Consider the following 11,442-nt stretch of genomic DNA (forward strand, 5'->3'; position numbering starts at 1 on the left):
TCAAATTTTCCTATTTCAAACAGCAAAACTTTAGTTACTAAGGATCAGAAGTATCCTCTCCTTTCAGTGGGAGAGGCAGATAGAGCAACAGCCATGAGTTTCTGCTCCTGATGAAGCAGGAAGCAATTCTTCTGGGGATGAGGAAGCTGCAACTGATAATACAACAGTATTCATATTACATGTTATATACCTTGTAATAGTGCAAGGAGGCACCCAAAAAACTAATTAGAACAACTATTGAACACCTGAGAGCCCTATTTAATTTACAAGTTTTTCTGTAATATAAAGAAATCTAAAAAGGAAGCATAAAAGAAACTAAAAGAAGTCATAGGTCTTTTTGTGGCACAGAAGGCTTAAGCAGAAATAGGAAAAAAAAGTATGTGGAAATGGTAAGATAGGGCCAACTCTTAGAGTAGGCCTAGAGAAGAAACAGAATTTGAGCAGACTAGTTTCTTACATTCCTTATCCTGCAAACTTAGCAGAGATTGAAATTTCAGTCTGTGCTGTGTGGGAGGTTTCATATTTTAGTAGAGTTTTCAGGATTAGGTGGAGAAGCTGGGGAGATTTTTGAAGTCATTTTATGTCGGATGAATTGTATCATAGAGTTTCTAAAGATACTGTTCTTCTGTAAAAAAAAAAAAAAGGTGGTTCTTTGGAAGGCGGAAGATATCTCTTTGCAGGTTAAGTTCCCCAACACAGATTCTGCATATGAAAGTATAAAGAATATTGAAGCATAGCGAATACTTTCTCTAATAGCAGAGAGCTCACACCTAATTACAGATTTCAGTTTTAAAAGCACCACAAGCAAGAGGTGAAACATCGTAAAATCTGTGAGGATGTAATCTAGAATTTGCTCATAGGATATAAAGGAAAAGAAAAAGCCTACGTGATTTTAACTGAATTGCATGCTTGTTTGAAAACAACAGTCAGGATCTGGCTGCTCTTGACTTGTATTTTGATGGCAGGCATTCTGATGTGTTTGCACTGAATACAATATGTATGTATTATCATAACAAATCCTGCCAGTAAACTAAGATAGCAGCAACAATTCACATTATGAAAGAAATATTTTGGGGAGAATAAAAGCATCTGATTTTGCACTCTAATAAAGAATTTTAAAAATCTATGTCTCAGTGTTTAAATGAAGGACTTGGCTTGGCTGCTTACCTGTACCTTTACAGACCTAGTCTTCATTTCGGCTTTTGTACTGTCTAATTCATTGTGTGATCCTTATGGCTGAATATAGAAGGTCATCCCAGTTTCAGGGCACTAAGTGAAAAAGGAACATTAATGTTACTGCTCTGCTGAATACTTGAGTACTGTATACTGTATAATTATTAGTTTGCTGGGGTAATTTTTTTTTCTCATTTGTTCTTCTTATATAATGATCTGATATTCAAATGGCATCTTCAAGTTCTACTTTGTTGGAAGAAAAAATTTTACAAAAATAACACATACTTTCAACCCACTTATTTGTAATAGTTTACACTCTGCTTCTACAATGACCTGCCTATGTGTTTGACAACATGCAGTATGCATAATCAGAAGTGTCGAGCAATTAAGGTCTCAACTATGGCTGTAATTTTAACTGCTCATCTTTCATTACAACAAAGGAAATAGTTGGATGTTTTTGTTAGTGTTTGGGCCAACATAACCGCTATGTGTGTTTTGGCAGTGCTAACCCTGTACCCTAAGGAAGGACGCAACCTCTCAAGATCAATCCTTTACCTGGCAAAGCACAGAAGTAGCATTTTTTCTGTCTGTTTGTTTGTTTGACATTATGATCTACTCAGCAATTAAACACCCTCTAGAACTGGTAAACATGAAACATGGTCTGCCTGAAGATGGCAGTATTTCATCTGGAAGAATAAAACCTGTCGAGAAATGCAGATGGGAGCCCATTTTGTTATTCATAGTACCACAGCACCTAAGTGACAGGCTGTCAATAATTAAAGGGATGGTAGGAGAAGAGAGGGCACATGTTTCACAGTCTTCTGACCTGCTATAATTTTTCCTTCTCCCTCAGCACGAAGATTCTCTAGCGAGCGTGTAGTAATAATGTATTTACAGGCATTACAACACTTGCATTCCAGTCTCCAGCAACCCTTTCCTACGAGATCCTTCATTTTGGAGCTTCTTGGTTTTTTAGTTATTTGCAAATTAAGAGTTGTCCTATTATAAAATGATGATGCTAAAAATGTCAGCACTGAACTGCTTCCATTTCACAGATTTCTTAAGTGTTTGAGAATACATTGAATTTACAGTACTAAAAAACATTTTCTCTACAGATATTTAAAATTGGCTATGAAATACCGTGTTGAAGTTAAAAATATATGCAAGTATGAAGGGACTGCTGCCTTAGGAAAAAATAAAGTTGATGACTTAGTAAATATTCACTCTAGATTTCTTTCAGTAATGCACAGACTCATTACTGTTGCCTTGTAGCAAATTTCTTTGCAAGAGTATCATGTGAAAATAATCAAACAAACTAGCCCAAATTAAAACAAAAGCTATCTTAAATACTTCTGCTATTCTTATTTTAAACATATCTGTGGAAATCCTGCATGTATTATGCATCAATACTTTTTTCACCATCCCAAATAATTTATTTTGTGGGGTTATATGAGTATATGAAGATCTTTTTATTACTTTGATGAAAGACTCCACCATACTCCTGAGGTTCAAGGCCAGTCGTAAGTGGATATCATAACTGAAATTATCTCAGCTGGTTACAGAGGTGAGAAATGAGTTCTGGGTATATGGTCACCTTTTATTATTTATGATAGTTGCTTCCAAAGTAGAATTGTGATTCCCAAATTGGGTTATGAGGCTTGCAAGATCAGAAGAAAGATAAAGTTGGGGAATCCTACCAATTCTAGATCCGTAAGTCCTTTCCTCATCATAACCAGAGACAAACTCTTGTGCTCATAAGTGGAGTTCTCTATACCATGAGATTAGTTGTGCATCTTTTATGGCAAATTTTGGTAACCTGACCTTTAATGGAGGAAAAGCTTAAAGTATGACATTTTAATTCTTCTAAAAGATGTGGCGTCTTCTCCTCCTCACTTATTATCTATTTAGGAAGATTTATCTCCATCCTGGGCTTGCTTATGCTACTTTTAAGATCACACACTTTTTGCATCCATTTGATGTATTGGTGTGTGCTGAACACATCTCTCTTGTCATACTCCAACACTGTGTGTCAGGAAAGGGGCAATAGATTTTTAGGACTCTCACAGTGAATATGAAGTGCAACCAAATCAGTATCAGTCAAGTCCCGGTCACATTAGAATTCACCTTGAAACTGGCTTATGAGCATTTACAGCCAGTAGCAGCCTGCTATTAAGACATGACAGATAACAGTGGAGAGCTGCAGGTCAGCATCACCTGCCATCAAGGGAATGCTTGCTGCAGAACTGGAGCTGTGCCCCTTCCCTTTCTCCCCCTTTCTCCTGCGTACACCAGGTTGGACAGGGTGTGGCTCAGCCTTGTAGACATACTCTTTTCCTCAGTGATTGTTTTCCAAAGCTCAGAGTCTTACATACTTTACCTGAGAGTGTAATAATCCTCAGTTAATAAAGCTGGGAGTTCCTGTCAGCAGTGCCATGCATAGGGGCAATACAGGAAGCATCAGAACTGCAGCTTTTCGTGTTCCAGTACAAGTGATTGGTACACATTTACAACTAGACTGAGCAGAGGAAGCCTTTAGCAAGTCCAGAGCAGTGCTCATAATTTTGCACATGAAAATGTGGCAAGAATCAGAATTGCAGCCCAGTACTCCAGAAACTGGGAGATTATTTTTTTTTTTCAGGATTTTTAGTCTGTATTGTTGGGGTTTTTTGTCTCGTGGGTTCACAGTCATTTCAAGGACACAAAGAAAAAGAAAGGAGAAGCTGTGTGAGAAGTTCCTTAATGCACAGAAATGTGACATTTTAAGTAGTTCCTGATTTTAACTGGGGTCATTATTTCTAATCAAGGCTTGTCAGCAGATGTCATTTAATCTCAGTTGGAGAGTGGTCTTGGAAAGGATTTATAATAAAACCAGTGACAGTAATTTAAAGTGTTACAAGAAATGGGAAGATTTTTTTGAAAAAACAGGATGTGTTTTGGGGGATGGTTCTTAAACAGGACACATACATGTGCCTTCAAGCACAAGGAAACAAACAAAACACATCCCACCCGTGCCACTCCTCATTCTCCCATATACCTCTAAGGAAGAAGAGGGGGAATATTAGACTTTAGGAAAATTAGATTGGAGGCAAGCACAGACAGAGAATACAATCTATCTAGGTATAATATGTCTATGTATAGAAGTAGATGAGAAAGCCTTCTGAGAACAACCCCTGCCAAGATAAGATTCTCTGATTTTTTTTTTCATGGAAATAAATAAAGCAAGGTAAAGAGGATTTTGTCTCAATAAACCCCATGATAGGAAGTAAGATAGCTCATGATAACTTTCCATGAAGAGAAATGTTTGAAGAATGACTTTCAAGCAAAATTTGTATGATACTTTTACGATGAATTTATAAATTAGTAACATAATTCATGTCATAGTCTCTTCTTTATCCCTCTGTCCTGCTCACAAATGTTTCTGTTTTAAGCAGCCAAACAGCAGAATGGCTGAAAAGAGATCACTCACACTGCTGTATTATTCTTCCTAGTTAGCGTCTGTCTACCGGGCTTATGGTGTAAACTTATGACCTTGGCAGATATATATACATAGATATAGATATATAGATGGATATATAGATAGATAGATAGATATAAAATACAATCAAGCACAGCTAAAAGATCTTTTGAAAGGGTAGTCTTGTAGCAACATTTCAGGCAATGCCAGCTTCCTGCAGTGTCTGTCTTTGAAAAGAAATTGGGGCCTTTGCCAGAATTCATGTTAACTACTGCTGGCAAAAACGTACAGGCAAACCAAACTGGCCCTTTATCTGGAAGCAGCAGCTGCAGCACCACATTTCAGAGAAACTGTATCTCTCAGTAACCTCTCAAAATTTCACCACCTTGCTCCCATTACATCAGCTGTTGTAAACAAATACATGATTTTGCAAAATGCATATCCCTGAAACTAAAGAAATATCTAACAAGCAAATATAGAAAGTCTAAGAGATGAGAGATACCTTGATGGGTAATATAAATGCTGCTGTTATGACCATTTATGTTTCTGCATTTTGCAAATTTCAGTAAGATAGGGCATATTCCTGAAGGGTTGACCCATGTTGAATGGAATGCACGTATCTTCCATCATCACCAGCACAGGGAAACGCATGCGATACGTATTTGCCCTGGGTTCAGCAGTAGCAGTCATTTTTCTCCTTCTTAGTAGCTGGTGCAGCGCTGTGGTTTTGACTTTCAGTCTGGGAACAGCACTGATAACACCAGTGTTTTTAGTTGTTAAGTAATGTTTACTCTGACCAAGTACTTTCTGAGTCTCATGCTCTGCCAGGGAGGAGAGGAAGCTGGGAGGAAGCAGAGACAGGACACCTGACCCAAACTAGCCAAAGAGGTATTCTGTACCACAGCACTTCATGCCCAGTATATAAACTGGGGGCAGTTACCCAGAAGGGCTAGATCACTGCTCAGGTCGGGTTGGGTATCGGTCGGTGGGTGGTGAGCGGTTGTATTCTCTTCCGTTGTTATTTCCTTTATCGTTATTATTATTGATGGTAGCAGTAGTGGTTTGTGTTATACCTTAGTTACTGGACTGTTCTTATCTCAACCTGTGGGAGTTACATTCATTTGATTCTCCTCCCCATCCCTTCAGCAACTGGGGGGAGGAAGAGGGGGGAGTGAGCAAGTGGCTGCATGGTTCTGATTTACTGTCTGGGCTTAAACCACGACAGTTCTTCTTGGCTCCCAACATGGGGCACAAAGGGTTGAGATAACGACAGATCTGACCTGAGTGTGTCTAATCATATTTGTGATAACCATTTATTGTTTCAGATTAATAGTCACTCGTCACAATGCTGATTTATTGGCTCTCAAAGTTGTTGATCTCAGAGTTTCAGCATGTCGTACATTACTTACATCCAGTATTTGCTGTTTTAGTGTTTATCAGCTGGGGGCTTGGGCTAAGGTTCTTGTTTTGCTGTACTTTATGGTAGACTTGTAATGCAATAGACTCACTGATCATGAAACAAATCTGGCTTGCGTTCCCAGTGTGGTAATCACCTCTATACTTTGGGAGGTATATAATAGAAGTGTTTAGCAATTACACATCTTTTTTTTCCCTCCTTGGGTGGTCAACCTATGAAGGAGACATCCCCTTACCTTCCCAGCTCCCCCACCAGACCATTTAAAGCATCATTTGAGAGTTCTGAAGGTTTTGAATGGCCTTTGCATACCCTCAAGACCTGCCTGCTGATTGTGATGGGGATCAGCATGTTGGCACACATATAGAGCTTGTTTTACCCACAACTGTTTCATCTGATCTTGAAAGTTAAGCAGAGTTGGGTTTGGGTCTTTTCTAGGGTTAGACGATGATATAGGAGGACCAAGAGATTTTCCCCAAGGCTGGACAGTCATGAGTGGCAGGGTGTGTGGGACAGTATGGTCAAGTATCTAGGCCAGTGGGCTGCTCCAGTGCTTTGGAAGTGTTAGAAATGGAAGGCAGCTGTATGGAGTCCTGGACAACAAGTTGCAGAAACTGCTGAAGGAGCGGGTGAATCAAGTCAGTTTGCAGAGGTGAAAGCCATCCAGCTGGCCCTGGACATTGCTGAATGAGAAAAGTGGCCAGTACTTTATCTCTGTACTGACTCATGGATGGTGGCAAATGCCCTGTGGGGGTGGTTGGAGCAATGGAAGCAGAGCAACTGGCAACGCAGAGGTAAACCCATCTGGGCTGCTGCACTGTGGAAAGATATTGCTGCCCGGGTGCAGAACCTGGTGGTGAAGGTACACCACGTAGATGCCCATGTACCCCAGAGTCAGGCCACTGAGGAACCAACAAGTGGATAAAGCGGCTAAGATTGAAGTGGCTCAGATGGACTTAGATTGGCAACATAAGGGTGAATTATTTTTGACCCGGTGGGCCCATGACGCTTCAGGCCATCAGGGCAGAGATGCAACATATAGATGGGCCCGTGGTCGAGGGGTGGACTTAACAATGGACACTGTTGCCCAGGTTATTCATGACTGTTAAACATTCTGCAATTAAGCAAGCCAAGCGGTTAAAGCCTCTTTGGTATGGAGGATGATGGCTGAAGTACAAATATGGGGAGGCCTGGCAGATTGACTATATCACACTGCCACCAACCCGCCAAGGCAAGCGCCATGTGCTTACCATGGTGGAAGCAACCACCGGGTGGCTGGAAACATACACTGTGCCCCATGCCACTGCCCGGAACACTATCCTGGGCCTTAAGAAACAGATTTTGTGGTGACGCGGCACCCCAGAGAGAACTGAGTCAGACAATGGGACTCATTTCCGGAATAACCTTATAGATATTTGGGCCAAAGAGCATGGCATTGAGTGGGTATATCACATCCCCTACCATGCACCAGCCTCTGGGAAAATCGAACGGTACAATGGGCTGTTAAAAACTACACTGAGAGCAATGGGTGGTGGGACTTTCAAACAATTGTCTGAAAATATTACATAGAAGATGTGATTCTTGCTGTAACTGCTCAGGGTGCTGCAGGCACCTTGAAGAGTTCTTTAGGTGTTTTAAGAGCAAATCTTGACAGCTGGTGCCCTTTGCAGATCTCAGGGCAATGCTCAGGGAAAACACTTAGCCTTGAATGTCTAACTCAGGTTTTGAAAATGTGTCTTGGATGTACAAACCAAAACCATCAAAGTACCTGGAAAAATGTAAAACCATTCTTTCATTGTATGAATGTATCCAGCATTTTCACCCATACAGTTAAAAGCATATTCTTTTGCCCACCTGAGCCCTGATGGGTGCTTGTTTTTTAATTTGGTAAAGTCTATATCTCCTAATACTATTGCTGCAATACGTAAGGTAGAATATATTCTTCTTCTACCTGCATGTTCATGACACCATCTAGCTTGTAGGTGAACATAATTTGGAGGATTCAAAGGGAGATCTGTTCCATTTTGCAGTATGAGCAACGGACAGCATTGCATGGCTACAGTAGCTGTCGAAAGCATCATGCAATCTTAGGAAATCAGTAGGAGAACAACTGCATGTCAGTGGTTGCAAAAACTGGAGCATATGCTACCTAATTTTACAGAGTAACATAGCTATACTTCAGAAATTTAGTATTTACTCAGCTTGTTTTCAGAAGCATGCAAACTGTTTTCTTGCAAAGTGGGATTATTTAGAAGTAATTGCATGAATTGCTTGTCATATGCAGTATTCCTTTACTGCTTGAGAAGTACTCTCTCAGATGCACTCAATTTGGGCAGTAGTGCCTAATATTCATTAATTAAAGATCCATATTCCTTGTGGATTTTCCAGTGTCTTATTCTTCCCGTTGTAAATTGGTTATGATTGTGTTTCCTGTTAAATATTCAGATCAAAGTTATTAAATAAATGCTTTGGTCATAATCTGCCAGTTTAAAACAAGATAGTCACCTTTCAGTATTATTAATGTAGAGTTAAAGTTTCCCTGTGGTGCCCTATGTTCTTCCAGAGTGTCTTGTGTGGTGACAAGTCTTTGAAAAGCAAAAATGTTATTTTAACAGGTGCCTCAGATGTATCATGACACTTTCTGTGCAGGGGCTGGCAGTAGATGCTGGAAATTATGAAATCAAGATTGTATTCATTGCATAAGGTGTGGTTATGTTGAACGAGATAGGAATAATGAAAGGACTAGTAGGAATAGCTTAGTGAGGCTGTTATTTTGGTAGACATTTGGAACAGAGAGCTAAGATCAAAGGAAAGATGCACTTGACCTCATTTTACTGTTTTCTGCGTTGTCTTAAAGTGTTTAGATACTTGCTGATGTAGTATTGTCAGCACTAAGGTGGGCTACATAGTACTGTACCAGTAGGGGGGTGATTCCTAGATAAATTCTTCCCCTCTGGGAATCTGTGCTGGTGAATGGAAAACACAGTTAGTTCTATGTATAGCTCTTCAAGTGCCCAGATACAGTAGTAGGGCATACACAAAGTAATCTTGTGTTTCCTCCATAAGGCATGTGGAATTCATGTTCGAAATATTTTTTCTAAAAGGAATAGTATTTCAAGTTATTTTAATATAATTAAAATCCGAGTCTGCTGATTAAAGCTTTGATCTTAATGTGGGAGAACAGTGAAATACAACTATTTCAGTTCACTCATGTCCCGTTTCAGCTGGCATACCACTTACAGGAACTCCACTCCAGGAAACCTTGAATCTTTTATCAGCAAAAGCATTTTAATATTTCTGTCCAAATCAGCTGTTCCAATCAGTTGTTTTCTGATCATTGCTGTTCCTAAAATAACTTCTTACATTTAATTGTTAAGAATTTTCATACACATTAGTGGGGCACTTTTGGGAATAGTATAGGTGAACTGGAAAATGGATTCCCCTGTAGCAATTTCCTAATACTTACCTTTCTGGAAGTTCATTGAAAATATAAGCCTTCCCTTCTCTTTCTTGCAGTCCAGTGTTCTCAAACAGCTTTTCATAAGGAAGAGCCTTGATGTTGGCACTGCCAGTCACAGCCACAACTGAGAGAAGGACAGAGGGCTTTTCTGCTGTCTTGGAAAGGAAGTCTTAGCTGACACTGAAATAGCAATGGCTTCAAAACTGCAGGAAAGAAGAAAAAATAAAAGAATAATGTGAGCCTTTTCCCTGTACACAGCAAATGTGTCTCTTACAGAAAAAAGTGACTGCTAAAGATTAATGAATTCACATTCACATTTTCATAAAGAGAGAAAAAACCTGTTATCTATGTGCACAGCAGGGGAATATGAGGCACAGGCAGGATAAAACAGCCTATAGTCACGTAGGAAAGCTGTGGCAGAATAAGAAATAGGATGAAAAACTTGTCAGACATTTCCTGTGGTCTCCTTACTTACCTCATTTACCCCACAATGGGGGCTGGGAATGAATTTATTCCACACCTTAATACTAGAATCTCATACAGGGGAAGAGGGGAGGAGTATTTAGGACTGTCCTGTTTCCCTGAGTAACACTATCTCTGAGACAAATCCTAAAATGCTGGAGTGTCTTAAAATGTTTGAAATGATTCATCAGGAGTAAATGCTCTGAAGACTTCATGATGCAAAGTGTGTGTAATAATTTGGAGATTAGAACAGTTTCCAGTTTAAAGTGATATATTTTGAGTCTTCAGACAGTATAATATAATACTATTTCTTAACATACAACTTGTGATCCATCAGCATGAAAGGTCCTAGAATATAAGAAAACCAAGTCTTAATTAGTATGTAGATGGAAAATTATAAAACCGTCCTTTTTCCTCATCTGCACTGCATTCAATTTCAGAGCAATGTAAAGACATTACTAGAATTTGTTGGGTTTTGTGTTTGTGGGTTTTGCTTTTGTTTTTTTAAACAGCACTTGTGGCCACCCAAATCATCTGTCCTCGCAGCCCACATTGACAGGAAGTGCAATAAGGACGTTGTCTTTATCATGTTACTTGCTTCACAGCTTCCCAAGGCTCAAAGCAAAGTTGTTGGCAACTTAATCATAGGAGTAAATCTCTTTGAAGAAAAGAGCTCTAGTCTGGACTTGGGGAGAGTAATTGTGGTGGGTCAGCCTTGGCTGGCTGCCGGATACCCACCTAGCTGCTCTTTCACTCCCCCTTGTCAGCTCAGTGTGGGAGAAAAAAAGATGGCAAAGCTTGTGGGTCAAGAGAACACGCACAAGACACAGAATCACAAAATCATCTGGTCCAACTGCCTGACCAATTCAGGGGCAACCAAAAGTCAAAGCATGTTGTCCAAATGCCTCTTAAACACCGACAGGCCTGAAGCATTGGCCACCTTTTTAAGAAGCCTGTTTCAGTGTTTGACCACTCCTTCTGTAAAAGAAGTGGTTCCTAATGTCCAGCCTAAGCTTCACCTGACTCAACTTTGAGTCATTCCCAGGCATCCTATCACTGGGTTCCAGGGTTCAGAGCTCAGCCCCTCCCTCTCCACTTCCCCTTCTCAGGAAGCTGCAGAGAACAATGAGGTCACCCCTCAGCCTCCTTGTCTCCAAATCAGACAAACCCAGAGTCCTCAGCTGCTCCTCACAGGACCTGCCTTCCATACTGTCCACCAGCTTTGTGCCCTCCTCTGGAGACATTCAAGGACTCCACATCCTTCTTCAGCTGTGGGGCCCAGCACTGCACACAGCACCCAAGGTGAGGCTGTACCAGCACTGAACACAGCGGTATAATCCCCTCTTGTGACTGCTGGCCATGCTGTTCGTGGTGTACCCCAGGGAGGCAGTTTGCCTTCTTGGCTGCCAGGGCACACTGATGACTGACACTGAGCTGCTGACAACCAGCTCCCCAGATCCCTTCCTGCAGGGCTGCTCC

The 11,442-nt window shown here is 40.5% G+C and overlaps 1 long non-coding RNA gene across 1 annotated transcript; it reads right to left on the minus strand.

Annotated features, from left to right (window-relative positions):
* Positions 1-357: 357 nt before the first annotated feature.
* LOC130599736 (uncharacterized) lies at positions 358-9,617 on the minus strand. The gene is made up of 3 exons (XR_008972293.1): positions 9,508-9,617; positions 1,168-1,269; positions 358-625 (listed from the first exon to the last, which is right to left on the minus strand). It is a non-coding gene; the product is annotated as an uncharacterized LOC130599736 (long non-coding RNA).
* Between the last annotated feature and the right edge of the window lie 1,825 nt (positions 9,618-11,442).

This window comes from Pezoporus wallicus, unplaced genomic scaffold, assembly GCF_028554395.1.
Source record: "Pezoporus wallicus isolate ANWC-B61680 ecotype Strahan unplaced genomic scaffold, APGP_CSIRO_Pwel_v1 contig_2749, whole genome shotgun sequence".
Classification (NCBI taxonomy): Eukaryota; Metazoa; Chordata; class Aves; order Psittaciformes; family Psittacidae; genus Pezoporus; species Pezoporus wallicus.